The sequence below is a fragment of the Fukomys damarensis genome, unplaced genomic scaffold (genome assembly GCF_012274545.1).
Source record: "Fukomys damarensis isolate Sample0158 unplaced genomic scaffold, DMR_v1.0_HiC HiC_scaffold_33, whole genome shotgun sequence".
In the NCBI taxonomy this organism is placed as follows: domain Eukaryota; kingdom Metazoa; phylum Chordata; class Mammalia; order Rodentia; family Bathyergidae; genus Fukomys; species Fukomys damarensis.
The window spans coordinates 958476-978973 of NW_022900945.1; the positions used below are offsets into that span (position 1 = coordinate 958476).

At 49.5% G+C, this 20498-nt stretch overlaps 1 protein-coding gene across 4 annotated transcripts in view; it reads left to right on the forward strand.

The window, feature by feature from the left end:
- Nfia (nuclear factor I A) overlaps positions 1 to 20498 on the forward strand; it is a 430814-nt gene that overhangs the window by 285010 nt on the left and 125306 nt on the right. The gene's annotated exons all lie outside the window — the stretch shown is intronic.

The following is a 20498-nucleotide window of genomic DNA, read 5'->3' on the forward strand; positions in this document are numbered from 1 at the left end:
AAACTAGTAAATTCTTTTCAGAAGGGAATACTTCTATAAATCAAAAGGTTTACTAACAAAATGTAGCGAGGGCAAACATTGAGATAATTCTGTAAGAAAATTAATTGAGCCAATACATTGTCTTCTGTGTGCTTGGCATGGACATTTGCTATTGGATGGAGGAGTTTGGAAGGAATGTATGAAAAATGAGTCGTGTTCATCTCCCACCTCCTGCTGAGAAGTTTGAGTGTACAAGGTACACCAGTGAACCCGCTGATGGAGAAAAGCCTGGGAGACAGGGGGACATCATGAATAGGCTCTACTGGAAAAATATTTCTCCTGGAAAATACTTTTAAACTATACTTGGTCAATATAAGAACACAGAAAGCATAGTGAAGTTTTCAATCTACTCCCCCTAATTGTTTCTCCATAGGGTTTGTAAAATGCTGAGTACAAGGGATGACAGTTCTTGTCCTAGTCCTCAAAGCTAAAATCATCATTTTAATTGGATTGCTTCTTTGGAAACAAGACAACGAGTACATTGCTAAAAGCTTCTGGAGGCCGTTGTAAATATTTGTAATACTATAAGTGCTAGAAATGTGCTTCCATTTATATGCAGAGGCAGAGTCGCCTTCGGTAAGCAAGGAGTCTCAGCTGGGTTTATCATAATGTCTGTCGAAATGCAAGCAGACAGTTATTTTTAGCTTCGGATCAGAGGACCAAGTCCACCTCTCTCCTTTACAACTTCTCCACTCTTTCTGCTTTCCCTCCCAAGGGCTCTTAAGTGTTGTTTTTTGTCATACTGGAAGGGGACATTTGCTTCGACCAGTAGCACTCCAGGGCCGTGTGATGGGTGCAGTGTGTGTCACGAATGTCATCTCTCTCTAAGTGGCTGACTCTTCCACTTTACTCAAGATGGCCAGAGCACAGTTTAAATGGGAAGAGGCCCCTGGGCCAGTCCCGGGCCCGTTGATCTGCCCGCTGAGACGGACGCCTGGACAGAGCACTGCAGTGCGAGGGACAGGCTCTTGATCTCTCCTGAAGCCAAGTCAAATATTTTGCCTTAATAGCATAACCTTCAGAATGATACTATAAAAATATTTTTTTAAATCTTAGCCTGAAATTTTTTTCTTCTTGTAAGAAATTATGTTTAACATTAAAGACCTTGTATAAGATAATATTGCTGCATTTACAATAGAAGATCTTACTGAAAATCAGTGTGGATTCAGTTCATCTGAACTGTATCTTCCTTAAACTTATTTATTTAAAGTCTTAAACTTTTGGATAGTCAAAAAGTCCCGGATGTCTCTTTTTGTCTGTCTTTGCCACGTCCAAGAAAACCACATATACAGAGACAGCCCAGGGAGCTCTTGTTTCCCGTATTTTCACTTCTGTTCCATCTCTGTGCTCGCTCTTTGTTTAAATAAACTCTTGTGGTTTGTCTTCCACACGTCATCGCTCCTCGCTCCAAAGGCTTCTTTTAATAACTTAGCCCCGGCTCACTTTTCTTTTGCATATGTAATTTATTTAACTTAAGTAGTGTGTGTGTGTGTGTGTGTGTGTGTGTGTGTGTGTGTTTGCACAGACGCACATCTGTACAAATAAAAATTTCAGTAGAAAGGAAAGTCTGTGATCTCTGGTGTACTTGAAATATACAAATAAATAGACAGATGCAAGCATGGAGAGGTGCAGCGCTCCCTCAGCAGGCTCGTTCTGTTTGGTTTTATTCTCGTTAGTCCACGTTTCCGTGCATCACGAGGAGCTGTGTGCACGTGACATAACCCTCTCCTCTCCTTTCTCCCTTCCCTCCTTCTCATTTGCAAAAGATCTGTCTTGCTGTTCCCTTTATCTGTCTTTCACGCTTAGAGTCGGGTATTGTCTCTGCATAAAAATATTGGCCAAGGAGTGTGCATGGACGTGCCTGAAGCTAAAATATATAAGGTGCGCCTGTTTCACTGAAAGCACCTTCTTTATTTAGGTGTTTAAGTTGACCGGTCATCTGCTAGCTCCATCGGCACTGGACAGAGAGTTGCTCCTGCATTTTTTACTTGTATTCTCCACAGGCCTTTACAACAAGTCATTTCCTTCCGCCCAAGGGAAAGAAAGGAACTGGCAGATGGGGTTTGTATACTGGAAGGCGAGCAGTGTGAAGGACCGAGACCTGAAATTCTTAGCTGAGTTGTCCTCTGAGGCTGAGCCCATCGGAGGACTCCGAGAGGACCAGAGCAGCCGAGCAGTGCCCAGCGGACACTGAGTGGCTCAGTGGAACTGCACACAGGATGGAGGCCTGAATGCGGAGGGCTGGTGCCCCAGGCTGGGCAGCGCCAGGACAGGCAGGGCAGGAGCAGGCACCCGGCCAGTCCAGAGGGTGGCATCCACAGGCTCGAGTTCCAGGCCAGGGTCTTGTTTCAGGGAGGCAGCTGAGGCAATCACCTTGGCATCTAGTTCCAGACGGTCTGGCGTTCTTGGCCGAGCACAGGAACAGGCATGGACGGTGAAGGTGGAGAAGATGGCACGAGTCACTGTACCCAGATCGGAGCCCAGGTCGGAGGCTGGGAGCTTGGTGCCGCTGTCCACAGCAAACCTGAGCTGCCCCAGGCTTTCCTGTCTCCAGGGCTCCATGCCGGCTGAGGAGGACCTCTGTGTTGTGCGAGATGGGTGGATGAGTGGGGAAGGCAGGGAGCCAGGTGAGTACTGGAAGTGCTCGAATAAGAGGCTAAAATTAGCCAGGCGTGGTGGCTCACACCCGGGACTTCAGGCTGCTGATGCAGGAGGATCTCGAGTTAGATCCCAGCCTGGACAATTTAGTAAATTACCAAGACCTTGTCTCAGAATAAACAGCAGAAAAGGCCTGGGGTTATTGCTCCGTGTGAAGGCCCTGGATTCAATTCCCAGTACTGACAGAGAGAGAGAGAGAGAGAGAGAGAGAGACAGGCAGACAGACAGACAAATTGTTTCAGTGTCTGTACTCACGAAGACAAAACCCTAAAGCCAAGGAACTAAAAGTTTGCTCAAAGAAACTGGTTTGTTTGTTTTTTTGCAAGGACAGTGGAAGATGTGTCTGCTCCCTGTATTAGAGTAACCATTATGTAAATAAACCCCATTCTTTTGATGGTGTTGGTGTTGGTGATGGTGGTGGTCTTGGTATCACCCACTGACTAGCACCTAAAACGAGCAGTCACGAATTGTTGCCTCGTTGGACCCTCCGTTGGCATTTATAATTCAGGCACATCCTCCCTAAAGGTGAGGTTAGACATTTTTAGATCCGTTGCTACATTTATACGTTTGGCATATTCTTTTGTCTCGCCGGCTGTGTTGCTGTGGCCACTGGTGGTGGCCTTCACAGTGCAGCGTTCCTGAAGGTCGAATGAGGTGTTGAGCGCGACTGTGTAAACAGGAGAGCAATGTGCAGGTTTATTTCACGTGGCCCATCTGACGTCATTTGTGGTGCTGAAAACAAGATTGCAGTTCCCAGAGCGCCGGGCGGTTCATGCAAAGGTTAGCCCACCTAAGTTTACAGTGGTTCTCTGTCATAGAACGGGAACTAATTTCCACTGTTGTTTTTGGAGAAAACTGTAGACCATAATTATGTGTTAGCACTTTTTAAACAGCTCCCTGAATTGTCGTATTATTTTAAACGGGCTCTGTTTTCAAATGACCTTTCATGTTCTGAGGGTGAAAAGACAGCTTGCCTCGGTCTGCAGTTAGTGAAATACAAGGGTCCGGTAAACGGCGGCACAGGGACACAGCTCTGGTGAGACCCTCCTTGAACATGGCCGGCACTGCCAGCCTGAAGGGGAAGTGTGGTAAGTAGAGGCTCCTGTGTTTCACCCCTGAGCCAACCCTGTTGGACAGACATCTCGGCTCTGTGTGGAAAAGAAACGTAAGAGCCACCAAACGTGGAAACACTGCAGGGCAGCAGATTGCACTGTGTTTTTGTGGCCTCCTCATCAGAGGTTGCAGGAACGGGCACCCTGGTGATGAGCGGTGCCGCCTCCGAGGGTAGGGAGCCCCTTTATAGCCCAGCAGAGTCGCCCCTCTCCCCAGGGCAGGTCCCTGTCGCTAGCAGGTCTCCCGGGCACACCTTCCCCGGCCACATCTCCCTGCCACATTCTAACAGGACTGCAGCGTTGATTTACAAGACAGCCCGCCTTTGAGCAGATTGCGTGGTTTGCACACTGTGAATTGTAATTACAGTGCGAGGGGCGCTTATTATGTCAACAACTGGCACGAGAGCCCTGAGCAGCAGGTGACCCCAGCCCCGTGACGTCCGTGACAGCCAGGACCCCTCCTCACTGGCTCAGCAGCCCAAAGTCCAAATTGAAAGCAGCCCCGAGGCTGTGTGTTTCCTCGGGTCCCAGGGGAAGGACAGGGTACTGCTTCCTTCTGTGTTTCTGGGAGGTCGCCAGAAAGTTTGCAGAGCTCTGCTGCTGTCAGAGGCTGAAAAGAGAAAAAGAAAAAGCACACACAAAACAAAACAAAACACCATGCATACCACAAAACCATCCACAGATCACCCCCAGGACCATAAACTTGACGTTTCCCACAGTCTCCCCCCGACCACAGTGCCGCTGCGTCAGCAACGCACTGGGCTTGGAGCTGCTTGGCAGGCGGCTTCGCGCTGTAGCGTTTTAGAGCGTGTTCAACCTTCGCGAACAATGACTCCTTTGCTAAGAGACCATGAAAAATGGCCAAGCACAGACACCACCCAATCCACCTGAAATGCGCCTGCACCCTGCCAACGCCCTGAAAGGGGGCGGAAGTTGGAATTCAGAAGGCAGGACGAAGCCCATGGGTCATAAAGCAGAATGGGGCCGCTGTGTGTGCTTTAGGGCTGGCGGTGACAGGTGAGCCAGCCCCTTGGCCCAGGCTCTCAGGGAGGTTTTGGTCTCTGGCAGCCGGGGACCGGACAACAGTGGCAGCTGTAGAAGAGGGGCTGTCCTTCCGCAGCCCTCCCTGGGGTCCAGGTACCCCGCTGTCCCAGGGCTTCCGCACCCTGGGAGTACAAACAAGCTTTGGTCTTTCCTGTATTACTCACATCTTCAGTGATGCAGATGTTGTGGTAGGTGACTTCATTCCTTAAACTTACGTTTACCTGATAAAAACAAACACGTGCCTGTGTGGGGTGTCGTGTGCTGTCCCAGTGCCCGCGCCCGTTGTGTGAGCTTCGCACAGGCCCAGCACATTGTGACTCAGACACTTAGCATCTCTGTGTCAAAAGCCGTCCGAGTCTGCTAGCTCTGCACTGCCCAGTCCGTGGTTGGCATCTAGAGTTCCCCTTTATGTGGCGGCTCCCAGTGCTCTCTGCTCCTGTCTGACCACCATGAAGCTTCCCTCTGTCCTGCCCAATGCCGACTTTGATCTCGGGGTCCAGCTCCCCGCATCCTCAGCCCTCGGGGAGACCAGGCGTGAGCTGGGGAAATGTTCCAGCCCTCTGTGAACCTAACACGCAGGTTCTTTCTGTGTATCAAGGAAATACAGAAAGGAGGCAGACAGTGTGAGCTTGTGCATGGCCTGCTGCACACTGTGTGCTGGCTGGAACAGAGCTCTGGAAAGGTGCACCGTTTTTATACATTCGGGAAATAAACTTTCCAAAGAGAGCTGCATTCAAGTGTCGTAATGAAGAGCAGCCAGTTGCTTTTATCGCAGTCCGCCTATTTTAGTAAATTTGTAAATAACTGCTTTTCACTTATGATTGTCAAGGTAAGTTCCTTTCTGTAGCCAGGGGGAAATCCAGTTTCCTTTGCTGAATGTCCCCTTTACCAGACAGGGAAGGAGAGGACTTTGGGTCGTGCGTGGGGCTGCACCCCAGGCTCACCAGCGCATCTCCGGTTGGGAAGTTTCTCTTCTCTAGGGAAGCCTTCTCTGGCTGTGCTCTCTGAACACTGTTTCCCTTCCGGATTCATCTGCATTTATCACATGACCTGCCTGCCTCGCAGCATGCCTGTTATCACCTGTGTGAAATCACACGCTTCCTGGGTATTCTAGACAGTCTGTTACAGGTAGGACCAATGAGACGCAGATCCATGAGAAAATAGCCACTCTCGGGACTTTCGGCCAGTGTTGGAAGTGACATTTTCAGCTTCAGGTCAGGCTTGACAGGAAAGAATCCAGGAGTGAGATCGTACCTCCCTCGTGCTGAGGGCCGAAGCGACTGGCTGAGGAAGCAGGCTGGGGACCCTGCCCAGAGGTGATCTCCAGCCCGAGCGCCAGGCTCTGATTCGCACGCTGGCACAAAAGCCATCGGGCACCATTGGCACGGTCTTGCCGTGACCTGCACGTGACGTCTTGTGCGTGTGCTGTTCGTGCTGCTCAGGGACAGCAGCCCCTCCCTCCAGCTGAGTCCACTCTGGGGTTCCCTCCTGGTGGGATGGACAGATCTAGGTCTAGAAATCTAGGTATCCGCATCTTAAGAACAAGAGTCTTTGGAAACGATGAGACCGTAGTGCAGAAGTCTAGCATCACGTACTTGTAGGAATTCTCTGTAGTAAGGCCCTAACAGGATTCCTATCCACCAACATTGATTGCGAGCTTAATTTTTATCCTTCTACTACAGAAACAGAAGATTTTTTTTTAGTTTAAAAAAATGTGTTAATTGTTTTTGTTTTTGTTTTTGTTTGTCCTTCAAGATAGAGTCTTGCTTTGTCATTCAGGCCGGCCTTGAATTCTCTGAGGTCCTCCTGCCTCAGCCTTCTGAGTGCTGGGATTACAGCCCTGTGCCAGTATGCATGAGTTTAGAAAATGTTTTTAGGCTCCTAACCCTAAAGCATTTGCAAAGAATTGTCAGAATTGTCTAGTGAGTGGAGCATCCGCCATCCTCTTGCATTTGGATTGTTTCTGGTCTAGGTTCCTGCCTTCCATATGAGATGTGGCCCCTGTATGCACTCATTTCAGAAATTCGCTTTACTTGAAAAATCCGGCCTTTGTTTTTCTAGCCGGACTCTGCTTCTGCCTGAGGAGTCTGCGCCCCCTGACCGCTGGGTCCTTGCCATGTGCAGACTGTGGAAGGCTCCGCCTGGGGCTGCACCTTGGCAGCAGTGGACTCTGTCCTGGCCTCTGGGGCGGGAGGGTGGGTGACCTGTGACAGCGGCCGGGAAGGTGCTGGGCGCTGTGCCACGGCTCCTCCGTGGTCCCACAGAAGCAGAGAGGGCCGCAGCTCAAGCATGGGCGCCTTGGCCACCGGCTCCAGGCTCGAACCCCCTCTGCAGTGACAGCGGGGGAAGGTGCTGGGCGCTGTGCCACGGCTCCTCCGTGGTCCCACAGAAGCAGAGAGGGCCGCAGCTCAAGCATGGGCGCCTTGGCCACCGGCTCCAGGCTCGAACCCCCTCTGCTGGCCCGGCTCATCCGCTCCATGTTCGAGACTGTGCTGGATAGTGGAACCCAGAACCCGATGACAAGTGACACACCCAGCCGCTGAGTGAGGCAGGGCGTCTGTCTGTGGGGCGGGACAACCTCCAGTCAGGGCTGCTGGCGCCCGCAGGCACAGTGAACGTGCTTTATTTGCGTAAAATATCGAAACCGCGGCTCCAAAGTCAGTGAAACTTGGTCGACTGTCATCTTGGGCAGTCTGTTCAGTTCGTGGATTTGGAATGAACTGAGTTCCACAGCCGCGGCATTGCTGTGGTGTATTCCGATGGTGGCCGAGGGTTGACCATGCCAGTGTGCGCCTGTCTGTCCGCGAGAGGTGAGCAGAGAGGCGAGACAGCGTTGGCGTGCTCCTGCAGTGTGTGCAGTGGAGCAGCAGCCTGGCCAGCGGGTGGGTTGCAGCCCCAGGCTGGGCTCCCTGTGCGGCGCCTCCTTGGTGAGGGCCGCTGACCTTGAGGTCACCACATAACTCGGGTGCACAGTAGCCCTTGGCGCCCAGGAGATGCTCGGCAGTTTTGTTGGTTTTCCTCGTGGGACTCGTGCTGATTACTTAGAGAATATTGCAAGCAATTTTAGCTCAGTGTCCATTTCCTGAGTGGCCACTGATCTGAAGTATTTTAATCAGTAGATCAAGGATGGCATAGCCAGAGTTATTTGAGGCTTATCTGTGACATCTGGAGTTCCATTTATTCTTTTGCAACCATTTGTTTCTTGGAAAATACAACTTGTAGGGAAAAATGATTTGAACTCAGAGACTTTAGGAATTTTAGGGGAAATCTAGAGTCAATTTAGTTTGGAGCCTTGAAGATGAGGTAGGACAGCCCAGGGTTCCCATGTGGACCTGGATTCCGGGTTTCCTCTTCTGAACCGATGTTGCTGGGGTATGACGAGCCGACCCGGCCCTCCCTCTCCTGTGGACCTGGAGCAGCCTGGGTAGGGAGAGGCGGAGCCCTGAAGTTGGAGGCAGGTGGGGACGTAGGCCGGGGTCAGGAGCAGCAGCAGCAAGGGAGCAGCACGCCAGTGCCCGCCTCTCGAGCAAAGGTTCTTTTTCTTATTGCAACAAAACTAATTAGTGGGTTTTCTGATGTAAGAAAATGTTGTGTTAGAAAAGTTTCCTGTGTGTGCCAGAAGGCAGATGGCGGCGGTGGATAGTGCTCTTTGCTGCCAGGTTTTGTAGATGCTTTCTAAACCTGCAGGAGATTTTGCCTTTCCAGATTCAGAGCTCTGATCTTTTTAGTTTTCAGAACAGAAATAGAAATGTAGATGTAAGTGTGCTCACATCCCGTGGCCTGTGTGACACAGCATGGTTACTTGGAAATGCTGAGTAACATTTTTGTCCCGTGCGTTTCTTCTCCCCTCACCCTGGGACTTTTTGTTGCTCTCCACTTTCCCTGCTTATGGAAATCCGGGAGTTCGAGCCATGGGAGCGACACAATGGGGTATTTTGACTGGGTCTGTAAAAACCATGGGTAAGATCTTTTTGTGGTTGTTGTCTTGTTTTGCTCTCGATTTCTATGTAAATACCAGCTTTTCTCAGTAGGATTCCTTCGAATGCCGTTTCTATTCATTATGATGTCAGTGTATGCATTTTGAATAATTTATTAATATATCTGCTCCTGGTGAGACATTACTCTTTCTATTAATTTAAGGTTTTCTTTTTGTCTAATGTTTTTAGTGCAAGGCCTCGCAAATACATTTACTTGAAGTCTGCTCCTTGAGAGTTGCATCCGTGTTTGGGACTGGAGCAGAGGATGTGCCCACTTTGAGGACCCTGTGGAAGACAGATGTTTATGGTGGCATTCATTGTTTATGATAAGGACTATGACTGTGTGCAGTACGACTGTAGAAGTGCTTCCCTTTCTATAAGCCCTCCCTTTAGAGAAGAAAAGGAAATTATAAAATCATTAGATGAGCTGTTAGAGTACAAAGTGAAGCTGGAAAACGAAAACAAACTTGATGACTTTTTGGAAGTCATTTAGGCAAAATAAGAATCAAGTAATGTTTCTGAGTACTGTACTTGTCCATTTCCTGTTACTATAGCAAAATACCCGAGGCTGGAAAGAGGTTTCTGTGGGGATTTAAAGGCTGAAAGTCACAGCAGCATGGTGTGGCTCTGGTGAAGGCCTCCTGTCCATGTTGCATGGTGGCCTCCGGCAGGTGTGTGGGCAAGAGGGGACAGCTGGTGTGCCCCAGAGGGAGGCTGGGGCAGGTCCCACAGAGCAGCATCATGGCTCCCAGCGCTCCCACCAAGCACGCAAGTCCTGGGGAGCCACATGCAGAGGGCAGCCACCACCAAGGGGACAACTTCTGTGAGCTTTCGGAGGACAACCAGGGCCACAGGAAGCACAGGGAGGACTGTGTCTCCTCGGGTCAGGTGTAGCTCCTGTGCTGCTCTCACAAGTGCCCTGTACTGGCCTCGTACCCACGATGCTGCGTCTCCTTTCCTCAATTCCTGACTGACTCGACCCTCCTCTGAGGAGAGCCCACACCCACTGCATCTGAAAAGGGATTACATCTTCTGTCACTTCTTTCTTTTTTTGCTGGTTCTCCTTTTTTCCCACTGATCATGTTTTTATTTTCTTTTCCTGTGACCAATAAGTAAATAGCAGCGAGTTGAGAAAAGACAGCCACAGACCCCAGCTCTGTGTGGTCCAGCCTCTTCCTCCTGCCTGCAGATCTCTGAGCAGAGGAGAGAACCGGGCCGGGCGGCTGTGGCTGTGCCGTGGGTCGGAGCGTGGTTCTGAGCCCGGGGGACGGCGTGGGGTGCAGTGGGGAGATGAAGTGTGTCGGGCAGGCAGCACTCGCTTTGCCGCGCATACCGCTGCCTCGGCCCTCAGAGCCCTGGCTTGCACACGTCTCTACCAGGACCTAAGTGAGTGAGAAGCCACAAGGTCAAGAGTACGTCACTGTTGTTGGATATGAGACAAACGGACGAGCCGCTCGGTGCAGTAGGCCCTCCCTCCCTCTGGCTCACTTTGAGAGGCTGCCCAGGGAGGCAGAGGTGCAGGGAGTCACTGCTCCAGAGAGCAAGTCTCACGGGCTGATAAGCGGCGGCCCCTGGGGCCTGGGGAGCGGCCTCCCTGCTCCTCGCACAGTAGGTGATAGTAAATATTCTCCAGGCCTGCCCTGCGGCCCACCCAGCCCCTGGCTCCCAGGAGAGGACAGTGACCAGCCTTCTCAGGAGTGTGGGTCCATGCTGGTGTCGGAAAGCGAATCAGGGCAAGGTTCCAGGCACCGCACGCTCTCCTGTGACAAGGGTCGATGCTGAACTAGCACTTGTGTTGGAGAAGGACTTCTGAGGAAACATGATTTTTTATTAAAATAAATCTCGATGGTTAAAAAAAAAAGCAGCTTGTTTAAAGCACATCCTGAAGATAGTTTGTTTGGCTAATCCTGCACCAACCATTACACGAGGCATTGTATGGAAGACAATTTAATTTAAGGATTATTACTGAGCAGATTACTCACCCATACTGAGTTACTGGGTCGGAAAATACTTTTATCTCCCACCAACATAGGCACAGGAAAAAATGGGGATTGCAGCTGAAAGTGAGGCCCGGATGGGAGAGCAGCACCGTCCCTGAAGGTTAAGGGCCCAGCAGTGTGGACTCCGGCACGACGCTCAGGGTCCCAGCACAGCAGCAGCCCCTGCCACAGTTATCTGGGGCGGTCTTTTTTTCTTGTGATGTTTTCAGTTTTCTCATTTGCTTCAGCTCATACATTTTTGAAATTTTCTAATCCACTGCAGCTTTGGTTGCAGATTAAAGTTCAGGGGAGAATCCCTGACTGATCTTTTCAGCTTGCCGACAGGCTCCTGAGAGGGAGACACAGACCCTGACACTTCCAAGTGCGGTTCAAACATCCAAAGCACTCAAGATTAGCACCATGTGAAGAAATTTTAAAATATTGTGCTGCAATTAATTTAAAATAACTTAGCACTGCATATGTCAGGAGGAAAGCCATGACAGAATCCAAGCGGAAACTCTCAAAGTGGGATGACTCATTTAAATCCGTTTATCTGTCATAAGGACATAGAAGCAAAGAAAGAGATGACTATTTGCATTTGAAAAATGCTTGAGTGAATTCTAAAGAGTCACATTTTACCTGTGCTTTGCCATGGCCACACAGGATGTCGGAGTGTTTCTGGATGGACTTAATGAATAGTTCCCTGCTGAGCACGTGAGCTACAGGTTCTGAAACCAAGTCACTAGAGAAAAGCTGTTGTCAATGTGGAAACTGAAAGCACATTATTTTCAAGATGTGTATATGAGAATTTGTACCTGAAGAAAACCTGAAATGTTGTGCTCAGCCGAGGCTTGACCCGGTGATGCGGCTTTTGCCCAGCTTGGTGGGTGCAGGGCCGAGGAGGAGGAGAGCACTGCCATCCAGACTAAGTTGTTAGTTTTCTCAGGAAAACTTCTTCTATAGTCAGAAACCCAGTTTTTCGATGACCTGGGTGTCACGATGGGTCAAGGTAGAAAGGGAAACCGCGTCTGCGGGCGTCTGTGGTCAGGGCTTGCCAAGTTGCTGAAGATGTATGTTTGCGACTCTTGGCCATTTGTAAAGTAGAGAAGAAATGGTGTCTGACTTGCAGTGAGGACCGCACTCTTCTCATGCCTGATTGCACTTATGGTCAGCAGCAAACGAGTCATCCAGTCCCTTTGAGGACTTGAGGCCAGCTGCGTGACAGCCAGTTGTTTCAAACTCCAAACTCTGGGAAGGACTTTCACAGACCTGTGGCCCTGTGCTCCTGGTTGCTGTCTGGATCTGGAGAATTGCCAAGTCCACGAGTTCAAAGGTGTGAGGGGTGACTCGGGACCCTAAAGCAGGACTGCTCAATCCCAAAGGTCTGTCTTCACCTCAGGAAACGCATCGTCCCTAGAGCCAGACTTGCGTGCCCAAGCTACTTTCCACCTTCTGATTTCAAGGGTGTTTTCTCAAACATATGTTAGCATCCCTGTGTGCTGGACACTGTGCTTGTGCCAGGAAAAATGAGATGGGCAGATGCGAGTGGTCAGCCTGATGCCAGCTTCCTCCATGCTGTCGGAGTTGGATAACTCGCGAGGCCCTTCGGGTCCTGCCAGACAGCCCTTGTGGTCCCGAGAGAATGGTGGAAGTTTCAGGGGCCTGGGGAGGTGAGGGCTCGCTGGAGGAAACGCCTGCGTCAGACCATGTTCTCAGACCCGCCTGTGCCCTTCCTCTGCTCCTCAGCCACCTGCCAGACCGTGTTCCTGTGAGGGGAGCCAGGCCTCATGAGGAAGTGCGTCCCGTGGTCCCTGCAGAGGGGTCTGCTCTGTGAAAGTTCTTTTCGATTTCCCACCATGCCCCACAGTGCTGACTTACAGCGATAGCTCAGGGCTTCACTCAGAAGGACCCTGCCCGGATCTCTGGAGCTCCCCAGAACAGCAAACGCTGATCATGACCACTTCAGATGGGCTCAGCTCTTGTAACTCTGTTCCACATGCACCCCGATGGCACACACAGTGAAGGACTTACGAGGGTGTGCATAGCTGGCCTCCCTGTCTCGGCCTCCCAGGAGACAGGGACTTGTGGGGAGGGAATGTCCAGGAACCTTGGCGGTACAGCCGTTGTCCTGGTGACCAGGAGCTCCTGGAGGGCAGGACTCGGCCTTCCTTCGCGTGTCGCTCCATCAGGCAGGTGGTGCGGAAGACACATGGCTGGTGCTGAGAGCAAAGGACCAGAGGAACAGGACGAGCGGGCAGAAGAGCCCCAGGGTCGCTGTCCAGAGTCTGGTGGGAGTCCTGGTTTCTCAGACACTGCAGGGGGAAGCAGCAGCAGTGACCCTTCCGGTGTCCCCACCCTCTGGCCCTCGGCCCCTCACGCCTGTCCTCTCAGAGCCGTGTTCCGCTGAGGACGACAGAGGCCTGTTCATCTGAGGGCCAGTCTCCCACCGCACCTCCACAGCTGCACAGAACCGGCCTCACGCCTCGTCACGCAGGGTTCCTGGGCACTGCAGCACCGGGGTCTTCCTCGCCGTACCTGGAGACAGTTGTCATTATCTTTGTCTAAAGGTCATAGCTAAATTGAATAAAAGGACAGCTGTGTTTTCCCGTTGATGCACAAAGGCGGTATTGACTGCCCTAATCCAGTTTGCGGAGGGGTGAGAGAATTAAATTAGATATCTAAGCACAGAAATTGAGAGCCTTTGAAAACAAAGATAAGGAAACAAGACTGTGTGTTCCCCTTTCCCCGGAGCTCGGAGCTCAAGATTTTGCAGGTGCGTCATCTGATCCGTGGCCTGCATCGATCAAAACTGCACCGATGCATATTTAATTAGCAAGGGGACCCTTGCGCCCCAGCCGTCGCCCCAGGCTGAATGGACTGTCAGGCCCTCCCAGCGCCCCGCACCGCCCTCCCTGTTGGGGAGCTTCTGGGCTCGTCTGGGCAGCTAAAAAGTTTCTTTGTTTTTAGCCGCTGATGCATACAGCGCCACTGAGGAGCATACAAACAAAGTGTTTACTTTGTCTAGGAAGACAAGCTAAACCTCCAGCTCCTCCCGTAACATTTTCAAACCCTGAACACCAACAAGAAAAGAAAAGGAATAGTACTGAACTTTTTATGTAGCTTTTTAAAAAAGAGTCTGTTACTTTAAGACTAAAAAGGAAAAAGATTCTGGAATAGATACTTTAACCCTAGCAGTAAGGGAGCAGTTCTCCTCTAAGAGTCTCCCGGCCGGCACCCTGCTGATGGTGAGAGAGGGTGTTGTGTGTCAGCGAGTGGCACGTTGGGTGCCGAAGCTGGTCGTGACTACAACCTGTCCTGCCACTGGGGAGTCCGATGAATATAGGAAAGTTTCTTTTAAGATAGAGAGTGGACAGAAAATTAGAGCTGGGGCATTTTTTTGTTTCGTTTTCAAGGTTTTGTGGGTGTGTGATCAGTGGGGCCTCCCAGCGTGGCCGGAGGTCTGGGGCTTTGCCGCAGAACGTGTTCCTCCTGGGCTGCAGCCATTGTTCATGTGCAGAGCTCGAAGCTGGGCCGGGACAGGCGCTGTCAGATGACCATCCAGAGGCACCCCGGCTGCTCGAAATAAAGAGCAACGGCGCCCTGATCAGACCCTTGAAACCCCCCACGCGCTCTGTTCACAGTTCTCTGCCCTCGCCCACTGTGGAGGTGGCTTCTCGCTGGTAGAGCAACAAGGAATTTTTTCTCCCTGATACAGTTTGCTGTAGAGACTCATGGGAAATTCATTTGCATACATCTTGTTACAAAGACGGACTACTTCCTGGCTTAGACAAAGTGTTGCCTGATAAACAGACTTAACACACAAATGTCTGTCTGGAATAAACACCGGCAAGCTGAGATTTCCATTTCCATTATCAGAGATAATCTCTTTCCCAGCACACAGAATTAAGAACCTTTGCTGTAAACCAGGTCTGTGATGCTAATGTTTTATATCAGAATCACATCATGTGTGGATTGGGGTTGATTTTTAAAAAGAAACAAAAAGCTAGTTTGGATAAGCCTTGTACAGCAATAATAAATATACTTTTATTTTATTTATTTGGCAGCTTATGTGTTTCAAAACCCGGTCTTTCATTGTTTCCTTTGATCATGCAGCAGAGTCTTCCTAAGTCTCTAAGGCAGAACACCGGGGTGTGTCCCCATTTCACAGAGGAAGAGACTGATCTGGAGCAGCCTGGCCAAGAGCTTTACCATTTCATAGTAAATACAGGGGCAAGAAGGGGAGCCGTTGGTGTTCTAACCTGGACATACGCTGCGTGGGTGCCCTGTGTATTCCCTCAGTGCGCTGTAGACCTGCACATGGACGAAAACAGGGCAGAGGGGGTGTAACACCGCAGGCGTGGCTTTCACTCACTGTATTTATTTTTATAACATGAAGTGCACAGGAACATTTTCTACTTTAAGTTGCAAATGACTGTATGAGTAATCTCCAAGTCTGTATAAAAATTCCAAGAACCTAGTGTTGGAATTAATTTTGATTGTGAGAAAAGTGACCGTAAGGGGGGAGCCCTGAAACGTGGGGATTTGGGCACTTTCCACAGGTCTTGCACAGGAGTCGGTAACCTGAGCTCTAAATTAATCAACAGGTCACTGTCCGTGTCTGCTCAGCTCTTCTCATGAGTAAAACAAATTCGCAGCGGCTCCCTGGAATGTTTAATTTAGTTGTGAGCCTGAGTGTTGGTGAGTGTGAGACGGGCGCCCAGCACGGCGCTGCAGAGTGGCCTCTCCGCCAGCCTCACTGAGCAGCCGCCCTGACGGGGAGCTGGATGGTGCAGTGACTGCTATCGGTGACTGGGGTTATGATTTTTAAGCTTAGGAAGGAGGCTGTTCACTGTCACCTCGCAGGAGTTGTGCCATTTGATCTTTCCCCAGCACGTTTGGCTGTGTCGTTCCGCAGCCTCCTGTGCACACAGAGAAGTGACACGCGCCTTCTGCGTTGGGCCTCGAATACCAGTCCATGCCAAAAAGCTGCATTCCCACAAGTTTAATATTTCCCAAATTTCTTGTTCAGGAAGGCATTCCAAAGGGAAAGTCTGGGGAAAGCAAGTGGCAGTAACCTGGGTTACACAACAGTCTTAAGTAGGCCTTGAAGATGCCATGCGCAGCGTCACCCCCAGGGTCCCCAGAGCAGCTGGCAGCCCCCACGAGGTGGCGGCGAGGACAGGGCCAACCCTCTCTGGGGACGAGGAGGACTTGCTCTGCCAGAGTCCTTACTGCTGCCGCCCCCTGGCCGGAACACTGGGGAGAGGAGAGGCGGTATTTTACCTTGGAGATAAGCTTTCTGTTTAAAGAGCCATGGAGTGTTTCCATTTTGAAAGCGCTGAGGGGGCTCGCTAGGGTGACTCACCTCAGCTCGGACCTGTCTGAAGAGCTAGGTCTCCGTATGCTAGTTTTTCACTAGGTGCCACTTGTGCACATTATGTGATCTGAGATACTGGTCTGGTCACTCAGTGCATGGGAGGGGTCTTACCCGTTCTCTGGAGGTGCTAACAATCAATCACTGTGTACCTTCGGCGGTTTGAACTTAGTGCTGGTGTCACGGATTGTTGCTTGCGCTCTGTGGACTGATACATGTGTTTTATTCAGCTGTTGAAACTGTGTTCGCCAGTGTTTACACTTCGGCCAAAGTCTTGCGCCTGCATGCGGTCCTCCACATCCTTCTTACTTCAGTGCTGTGGTCCTGCTCACGCAGGGAAGAACAGACTCCATTACTGTTCTTAAATGTTGTGAGTCATGTCACAGTAGCAAGGGACTGTGAGCCTAATAAGCGAAACACACCCAATTTGATTTTCTAGGTTTCCTTACCGTAGCAAACTCTCTATGATACCAGATCAAAACAGGGCGATTGCAGCACTTGCATTAGTAATCAGAAATAGAATTGCTTTCCCATTAACACTTCACTCTCTGGATATAGAAGAACGGACTCTGTGCTCTCACTTTCCTGCAGAGTATTCATCTTCTCAAAGCATAAGAGACGAAATCCTTGTCTAAATTTTGGACATCTTTAAGGGTAACAGTTGCAGAGAGTAACTTCATTGCAGTCGGAGTGCAGTCACCCTACCCCTGCTTTTCTTTTACCTCACGGAGTCTCCTAGCTCTTCATTTTTTGCTGAAACTTACTCATTCCTGTCTTTGCCTTTCCTTTTTTTCATGCTCTAAATAACTCGACTCTTCCAGGCAGAGTTTTCTCTCTCTTTCTTTCTTTTGTCTCCTCTTTATCTCCCCGCGCCCGTCTCTTTTTGTTCATCTTTGCCTCTTGGAACTTCCTCACTTCTTCCTATTACCTTTTACAAACTGGACACAAATCCTAACAAAGGCTTTCCGGCTGTCGTCGTCACACGAGTAGAGAGGGTGAACCTGGGCTGGTTCCTTCCTCTCGTGGAGCTGGCATTTGCACGTCCAGGGTCTGTGGAGCTCTGTTGTGTCCTGTGGATGGAGCAGGGCTGCATGGTGCACCTGGGAGGGAAGGGGCTGCCCTCGCCCTGTCTGCTCAGCCTCACCGGGCGGCTCCAAGTAGCAGCTGTGAGGTTCTGAGGAAAACTCTGAGCCTGGCGGGCCGTGACCTTTGTCTGGACTGTGTGAGTCTCTGGGCCCCCTGCCACCATCTCACCCCCTGCCCGTCTGCTTCCACTGGGCCTCTGCGCTCCTGACCGAGGGACACCCTCCCCTTCCCCAGCCCTGAGAAGGGTGCTGCCCGCCGTGAGCCGAGGTGTCCTCTGTGGTTCCGGACCAGGGCGTTGGCCGGGGTCCGGAAGCTGAGCTGCCCTTGAAGATTCCTCTCTGCAGTCCCCGGGCTGGGTTTGCGGCTGACCCGCCGCCCTGTGGTGGGCCTGGGGATGCAGACAGGAGGAAGGACTCTCCTCAGGAGCCCAAGAGCTCGCGGGCCGCTGTTCCCAGTTGAGAGTGGACCCGGAAGGGTGGCGGAGGGCTTGCTCCTCCTGGCCGGTGCTGGGAGACGCGGCCCTGTCCGTCCCTCCCTCTCGCTGACAGAAACACAGCTCCGGCAGTGCGCCTGTCCTCGCCTGGTCAGTTTTGCCGTGTTAGCAGGCTTTGGTTCCTTTGTGCCTCACCCACAAGTGTGCTCTGTGAGGTGCCCTCCTGAAGGGAGCAGGCTGAAGCTGGGACGGCCCCAGGGCTGGGTTGCTGTTGTCGTAGCCGAGCAGAGACCGGTGTGTAGACGTGAGGGTTTGCTTTATTCCTTTCCCCAGTGGTCCCATCGGTAGTGGACTAGCTTCATCGGAGTTCTCCGGCAGGACACACAGGTGATGGTTACCAGCTCCACTGAGAAGTCTTAACCCCGCCTCCTCTATGTAAACCCTGTCTATCTTAGGGATAAATTTCTGCTTATAAATCTTTTAAAAACCAAAAGAAACATTGGTTTTCAAGGTTAGGTTATAGTCTAAGGATCCTTAAACAAAAAGCAGATCCCTAGGAGGGAAAAACTGATACCTCTTATGGACCTCCTGGCATTTCCAGCTCCATCATTTAAACACACTTTAAGTAATATTCTCTTCACTTTAAGACATAAATCAAACAAGGAACCAGAGAAGTCACTGTCTCAGGGGCTTAGATACACGGGGAACACCCAGTTGTGTGCAGCTGGGGTTTTTCTTGGGCCTCTGTTTATTTCAGTTGGTAAGAATCAACCCACCACACAATAATTGTCCAAAATAAGAAGACAGAAATTACCTTGGCTTCAGACAGGTCTCTACCAAGTAAGTAAAACAGAAAAGTAAATTAATTGTTAACATTCTTGATAATATTTTAGCACAAATGCTTAAGAGAGATCTTTCATTTGTATCAATTATGTACGGATAGATATTAATTTGTAATTCTGGTCATACTTGGCATCCTGACCTACCAGTGAGGAGCTGCGCTAGGGCAGGGTAGTTTTGCTCCTTTTTGATTTAGAAAGGACAGGGTACATTATAAGTGTTGCTGAAGTCATTAGATTGTTTTCATTTTCCTGTAGACCTTTGGCGTTGGCATTGCTGGTGCCTGGGCAGGATAGGATATTGCCGTGTGTGTCTCGTGGGTGGACAGCCCTGTCTCCGGCCTCTGAATATGACTGAGGAGTCGCGCTGCTCCAGGGTGCGTGGTGGAGTCTCACGGAACAGGCCCTGCAGGCCGGCCCTGACCATTCCGGGCCGCAGCATCCCCTGCTGTGGGCTTGCTTGTTTTCCCGTGGGTTGGTACTGTCAGCTAACTCGGCATATCCTGGACACTCATGCTTTACTGTGTTCGAGTTTTCTATCACTATGTGAGTGTCCTGTAAAAATGGGAGCAGGCCCAGTGCCCATGAGACATGAAGAGAAAAAGAAGCCCACTTTTGGGTGATTACAAAACATCATCTGGGGTCTCCCTTATCCATTTTGCCTCAGTATTATGAGGAAACATCAGAAAAGTAATCAGCTCTTGTACATCTAAATTAATTAAGAGAAAAATGCTTTCCATGTGTGCACGAAGAAGTGATTAGATATTTCACCTAGGGTAGAAGATCAGGCAAGCTGTCACATAAAGAATTCTATTTTCTGGGAGTATTCCAAGGAAAATGGGTTTGGCAAAATTTTATGCATCTGTTTAGGAATATGGTCAAGAAGAATTTTGACTTCTGCTTATAACAAATCAGAAATCTCACTTTAATTTTATGTATATATATATATTAATGTCTTAAATTTTTCTAGAACAAAAGTATTAGAGGTACATGTCCTCTAAAACATACTAAATTATTTCTGAAAATATTTAATTTGCAATTTCTAATGGCAAAAATATAGAATCTCCTTAGAAAAAGAGAAAGTAACTTTTAAAAAAATACTCTTTTAAAATTGTACTGAATGTAACATTAACTTATAATAGCTAGATTTTCAGATATGGTCGCGGTATTAATTTCTTTCTATCCTAAGTTTTTAGTGCAGGCTTTGTGTTTAATTTTGCAGTTTATTCTGAAGTCTTTTGTTACGTCATGATTTTTGTTTGTGTCTTTACCATGGTGACTGTTGCAAGATGATAAAACCAGTCACTTTGCCAAACTTAAGTAAACATTCACCTTTTTACATCTTTTGTTCCTTGAACTTTTGAATGAACGGGGTTTTTGTTTGGGTATGGTCACCAGGTTAAGATCACCTGAACACTTCCAAATAGACATATTCTTTATAGTACTCTCTGGTGGTTAAAGTCTTCATTGGCTTGAAAGCAGAGGACTTGAGTAATAAGTCTGTATTTCTAGGCCTGGAGTCCCTGCTGGTTCTGTGTCTTTGTACACGGTCTTCTCCCTGGCAGGAGGAGTGTGTTCAGCTCATTCTCTGTCGGTGCCAAGGACTTTCACTCTTTCATCGAACTTCTTGCTGAAACGCGGTCAGATTCTAACTCTGCAGAGTTGGAGGAAAGTTAGGATCTAGTCCTCCCACAGATATGGATGTGCTTTTGGTTTGGTTTTAAATAATTTATGTTTGTTTGTTTGCTTGCTTTTACATAATGTTCTAAACTGTTACAACTCAGAAAATACAAATTTTTCTCCTTGAAACATTTTGCCAGATTTTTCTCTTCTCTCCCCCAAATATGTCACAACTATGCTTGGTTCTAATTTTGTAAAATTCTTTTAACTTAATTTTATTTTAAAGTTTGATATTTTGAAATTGCTTTAAGTGATTTTTTTTTTTTTTTTTTTGTTG